This window comes from Vombatus ursinus, unplaced genomic scaffold (assembly GCF_900497805.2).
Source record: "Vombatus ursinus unplaced genomic scaffold, bare-nosed wombat genome assembly UNPS02006779.1, whole genome shotgun sequence".
In the NCBI taxonomy this organism is placed as follows: Eukaryota; Metazoa; Chordata; class Mammalia; order Diprotodontia; family Vombatidae; genus Vombatus; species Vombatus ursinus.
In genome coordinates this window covers 7,036,913-7,043,539 of record NW_020946557.1, presented here as the reverse complement: position 1 = coordinate 7,043,539, position 6,627 = coordinate 7,036,913, and the positions used below count along the sequence as shown (strand labels likewise).

The window sequence follows — 6,627 nt, the reverse complement described above, 5'->3', positions numbered from 1 at the left end:
TGAAGGAAGGAGGAAGGGAGGAAGAAAGGAAAGAAGGAAGGGGGGGGAGGGAATGAGAAGTCTCAGGCTCCTGGCTGAAAAGTCTTAGAATAGAAACACTTAAAAGTGTGTACAATGTAGCTAATTGAAAATTACTTCATTCAAGAAGATGTGAAATTAAACACAAATGATTTTTATAGGAAGGAAGAAAACATCATGACATAGGCAGGGAAACAGTGACATTTCAGAGGGTAGAGATCAAATGGATTGGACAGTAAAAACTCTTCACTTTAAAATGAGGAAATAAGGACAAGCTTATTTTGCTGTAAAGCTTAGCTCAAATTTTTGTAAAACAACAGTGTGCAAGAGACATTCTTCTGTGTTGTAAGCTGTTGAGAGTCAACAACAGCAGACAATTAGAAAAGTGGCCATCAGAAAAGGCGTGATGCTTTTAGAATAAAAGCTTCAGGTAGATAATGAGCTGCTGGATGGGTGAACCATCATATCCCTGCTCTCATTAATCTCTTCCCCTCTCTGGCCACACCTATTAACAAGCTGCATATACAGGTAAGTGTGAGACCTAGAACCAACTGCCTAGAGATACCAAATCATAGGTGTCCACAATCTCAAATTTTGTGACTTTTTTCCAAGTTTAAATTCTTGGCTTCTATATCACTCTTGAGTTATGAAAATTAGTTCTTCCATTCCTAATGTAAATTTCAGACGTGAGCAATAAAAGCAGCAATCAGTTTAGCCATGCCCTTTTAGTATCATCAATATCATTTCCTTCTCCAGAAATAACAATAATGATTTGCATTTTCACAGTATGTTTCATCCTACAAGTTCCAAAAACCCTTTACAAGTTGAATAAGTGCATTAAAATCACAGCAATCATCTCATCCACCAAAAAGCTAGTATGGATTTTGTTTGCAACTTTGATAAAGATAGTCACATCAGAATAGACAATGGCATTATTTATGTCCATGCTCATTGCTTGCCAAGGAAGCATAGATCTGATTCAATTCAAAACACTAAATTAGGACTTAAGAATAGAAAAGGGAAATGAAGATGATGATTAACTGTGGACCAATAAAATCATGAATTAATTCATTCCAAATCACAAGTTTAGGAAACTCTCCCTAAGATACATAAAGTACAGACAAGTATGTCCTTGAGCCAAGGAGTTATGAAAATGCTAAGTCTGAAGTTTATGAGATACCAGATGATCTCCTATATGGAACCTCTTTATCCATATTCTCTTAAGGCTTTTAACAAGGAGTAATTTATATCTAACCTGGAAAAAATGATTCTTAGGTCACCTATTTACATACATAAAGGAATAGTGTGTTCAAACATCAGAATAAAATGTAAACATTGTATTATTCATCAAGAGTTATTTTGAATATAGAATTTTAGATTGGAGGACATCTTATAATTCAGCTAGTCTATGATCATTTAAGAGTAAAGAAACTGAGGTTTATAGAGATCAAGTGACTTGATTAAGGTCTCACACAAACTATTAGATGACAAAGTTATGACTTGAGTCCAGGTCATCTAAATCACAAATCTAATGCTTTTCTCACTATGCCATACTGCCTTCCTAAATTTGCTGAATTCCTATTCAAATTCATTCTAATAAAAATGGCTTCAGAGCCCCAATGAGTATAAGACTTGCTGCCTGAAAGAAAAAGTGATTTTTTAAGAGAAAATTGTGAAAAACTGAGGGGAATGAAGGAACAGTATAAATACAACAAATGACTAAATTTTAAGAATAAACATTGTGAAATTTGAGAGAATGCCAAAGTATTTTTGTCTCCATTATCTTGACTTTTATGTAAACAGCCTCAATTCCTCTGGAAAAGATGACTTGTACAAATAGAAAAACAGGAGAGGCTCAGACTTATTCCATGTTTATAGAAAGAAAAGACTTTCATTTTTACAAAATGAAAATTTGTTCTAAAACTGCAAGGATATACAGAAGGAAGATTAAGAAATGTGAGAGACATCAAGCTCATGAAAACTCCAAACTAGTGAACACATTGTTTATCAATAACAGAAAATATTAAGGAAAGAAATTGGCATAATTAAATTATGAAAAGCTTGCCAAAAACAGTTGTTAGTAGATATGAACAAGAGAAAAACTGGAGAATATAAACAAATTGGCAGGTTTTATAACAATAATAACCTGCTTGTACTCTACAGTCACAAGATGCTTTGCAGGGATTTTTATCCATTGCTATCAGAAAATGAATTAGTGAAAATGCTATATCTGAGCAGGAAAAAAAATAGATTAATGGCAAATAAAAATAGAATTTACATTCTAACTTCAAGTTCTTTGCAGATTCCTATATTGGCATATGTATACATGAGACATTTATAGATATGTAATAGCTGTTTCCTGAAGAAAATTAATTTTAAAATTATTTATTTTGAATTATTCAAAATTAATTTAAAGTTATGCCCAGCAAGTAAATATTCTCTTATCTCTAATCTTTGGTTTTGTTTTTTAATTTAAAGTTTTATTAATGCATCTTATTTTAATGTTATAAACATTTACAGATTACTCCTACTTCATGAGAGTTCTCTTATGACAAAGTAAAGCAACTAACTAAAAGTAATAATACAGTGAAACCATCTGAAAGTGCACATACCATTCCAAACCAGTAACTCCTCCCAATCTCTCTGTTAAAAAAAAAAACCATAAATCTATTTTTTCTCTCTCCCCACCCCCAACTCAATGGGAAAAAAGATAAGAAAAAAACAAATTTTTGTTATATATATGTATGGTCATGAAAAATGAATTCTCTCAATAGCTGTATATCTATCTATGTGTATGTGTGTGTGTTTATCTTTGTGTGTATATGTGTGTGTGTGTGTGAGAGAGAGTGAGTGTATACATGTACATGTACATATCTATATCTGTGTGTGTGTGTATATATAATATGTATTATATATCTTTGTTTCACCCCTGAATTTATTGGAAAGGTTTCTATTGCATATAAAGGTAGTTGTTGACTCACTCTCTCTCTGTCTCTCTCTCTGTCTCTCTCTCTCTCTCTCTCTCTCTCTCTCTCTCTCTCTTTCTCTCTCCCTCTTTCCCTCTCTCTCCATATATATATATATATGATTTATCAATATATATATGTATATAGGTAGATAGATATGCAGCCATTGAGAGAATTCATTTCTCTTGAACATACATATTTATTAAGTATGTTATGTGTATAGTATAGTATTTGTGTACAAAGAGATAGAGATATATATGTGTATCTCTCATTCTGCACCCTAAATTCATCACCTCTCTGTCATGAATATCATGGTTCATTATTGGTCCTCCGAAATCACAAATGGCCATTTCTTTATGTTGTAACCTTCTCTACCTTGGTCACCTACCTATTTGGAGCTTAACTTTGTTTAAGGTGTGAAGTGTTGATTTAAATCTAATTTTTTTCATTCTGCCATCCAATTTTCCCAGCATTCTTTGTCAAATAGTGAATCTTTATACAGTAGCTATGGTCTTTGTGTTTATTGAATACTAGGATACTAAACACATTTGCTTCTGCTATCTTGTGTACTGAATATGTTCTACTATTTTTTGACTAGTACCAAATTGTTTTAATAATTATAACTTTGTAATATAGTTCTGTCACTGCTATACCCCCTTTACTCCCATTTCCTTACATTATTTCCCTTGAGATTTTTTACCTTTTTTCCCTTTCCACTGAATTTTTTTTATTATTTTTCTGATTCCATAAAGTAATTCTTTGGTAGTTTGGTATAGCATTGAATAAGTAAATTAATTTAGGTATTATTGTCATTCTCATCACATTCATATCCCACCCATATGTAATTAATATTTCTCAATCATTTAGGTCCATTTTTATTTCTATAAATAGGTGCTTATAGTTATATTTATATGGTTCTTTTGACTCCCAAATATTTTATGCATTCTGTAGTTATTTTAACTGGAACTTCTCTTTCTATCTCTTCTTTCTAGGTTTTATTGGTATTATATAGAAATGCTAATGATTTGTGTTGATTTATTTTATAATCTACAAATTTGCTGAAGTTATTCATTTTCATGTAATTTTTTGTTTAGAGTTCTTTAAGTATATCATCCTTTCATCTGGAAAAAAGTGATAATTTTATTTTTTCCTTACCAATGGTTATTCAAATTTCCTTTTCTTATCTTATTGCTATGTGTAGCATTTCCAACATTATGTCAAGTAGAAGTGGTAACAGTGGACATCTTTGTTTCATCCCTGAATTTATTGAAAATATTTCTATTACATATAATGGTAGCTATCGACTTTAGATATATATGGTTTATCAAGATAAGGAAAAATTCATTTATTCTTATATTTTCTTGTGTGCTTTTTTAAAATAGAAATAGGTCTTGTATTTTCTCAAAAGGTTTTTTCTGCAGTTATTAATATAATGATTTTTTTCATTTGTTATTAATATGGTTAATTAAGTTTATAGTTTTGCTTATATTAAACCAACCTTGTACATATAGTATAACTCCAACTTGGCCAGTATATAATCTCTGTAGTATGCTGTTTTATACACTTTGCTATCATGTTATTAAAATTTTTGCACCTATATTCATTGTGGATCCATGTCAATAGTTGTCTTTTTCTGTTTTGATTCTCCCTAGCTGATATATCAAGACCATACCTTTGTCATAAAAGGAATTTTTTAGGATCCCAATTAAATATTTTTTTTAAATCCTGAAAATTAAAAAAGTTAACAAAATGCAAAACAAAAACATTGAATTAACAAATAAAATCAGAAACTTTTTCAAAAAACAATAAAATATATAAATCATTAATTTGATTAAAAAGTTGAAAGAGAAAATTCAAAATACCAGAACCAAAAATAAAATAGCAAATTCATAACAAATAAAAAAAGGTAGAAAATATTATTAGAAACTATTTGCCTAATTATATGCCAATAAAACTGACAACATAAATGAAATAAGTGTTCATAAAAGTATAAAATACTCAGATTAACAAAGCAGGAAACAGAGAATTGAAACAGTCTAATATTGGAGGAATAAACTGAACAAGCCATAAGTGAATTTCCAAATAAAAAGAACTCCAGGACCAGATAGATATACAAGTGAATTCTATCAAACATTTGAAAAACAACTAATTCCAATATTATATAAATTGTTCATAGCAATAGCAAATGAAGAGATTCCTCCTATGATACAAATGTAATTCTTAGCTTTAGTTATAAAATCAAGTTTAGTTATAATTATCAAGGTAAAATGGTCAATTAGAGTCTACCCAGGGATGGAGAACCTGCTACCTCAAGGCCACGTGTGGCCCTGTAGGTCCTCAAGTGCCGCCCTTTGAATCCAACTTCACAGAACAAATCCCCTTAATAAAAGGATTTGTTGAGGCAGCTAGGTGGCACAGTGGAGAGAGCACTGGCTCTGGAGTCAGGAGGACCTGAGTTCAAATCCAGCCTCAGACACATAACACTTACTAGCTGTGTGACTCTGGGCAAGTCACTTAACCCCAATTGCCTCAGCAAAATAAATAAATAAATAAAAGGATTTGTTCTGTAAAGCTTGGACTCATCAAAAGGTTGCCCCTGAGGACCTAGAAGGCTACTTGTGCCCTCGAGGCCACAGGTTCCCCATCCCTAACTACACAAATCATGTCTGGAACACATCACCTTCTCAATTCTATCTTCATTTTGGTCTACTTTTCTATTTCATTCTGCCATAGAAGACAAGGAGAGAATTTCATTGAAAGTGGACATTTTCGGTGCTTCTCCTCACAGTCAACTCAAATAATCACAATTAAGGTTTTATTGCTAAGAAAATATAGTATTAAATCACATTTTTCAAAGTGTTAACTTTTTATTCATTTTGGCAGGTGTATTTAAAGGTAAAAAATAATACTTTCTGAATTCAGAAGCTCCATGAGACCCTGAAGAAGGCTGTTGGCACCTAACTTTATCTTGATAGGAGACTTCTTTCTTTTCGTCTTGATCTGAACCTGTGAATCCACTGGTGTGGGAAGTTCCTTCCCCTCATGTGGATTGGCAACTTCTCTATAACATCATATCAGAATGCTAACTAGGACATTGGGAGGCTAGGTAACTTGCTCAGGGCCACGCAGACAGTATGTGTCAAAAGCATGGCTTAAACATAGATCTTACTGGCTCAGAGGATGGTTCTCAGGCCACTGAAATACAGTTGTCTCTCTTCTTGTCAGTGCAATGAAATATAGCAAGGTTTCTTGAGGCCAGGGACTGTATCTTAGTTATCACTGTAGCTCTCTTGGAGTCTAGCCCCATACTTAAGGCCAGGAGCTTAAAATGATTTTATTGAACTTATTGAATTCAGCTGGTGTGGCTGAGTCCAACTAAAGATAATCTTATAGGCTTCCACAGCTACATTTTCATCATCTGAATAAAATCCACCCTGATTCTTTTCCTCTAAAAAAAAAATCAAGCTCACTTGTAAAATAGGACTCTTCAATTATCTCATGCCTCAGTTAAAAATGAAATTGTCAGTTCTCAAGCATCATATCATCCACATATAGATTACTTCAACTATATCTATCAATCACTAAAATCTAAAAATTGATCTGTGTGGATTGAATTTGAATTCTGTGCTTTTGCACAGCAACA

At 32.2% G+C, this 6,627-nt stretch overlaps 1 protein-coding gene across 1 annotated transcript in view; it reads right to left on the bottom strand.

Moving 5' to 3' along the window:
- RFX6 (regulatory factor X6) overlaps positions 1 to 6,627 on the bottom strand; it is a 71,254-nt gene that overhangs the window by 44,163 nt on the left and 20,464 nt on the right. The window lies entirely within an intron of this gene.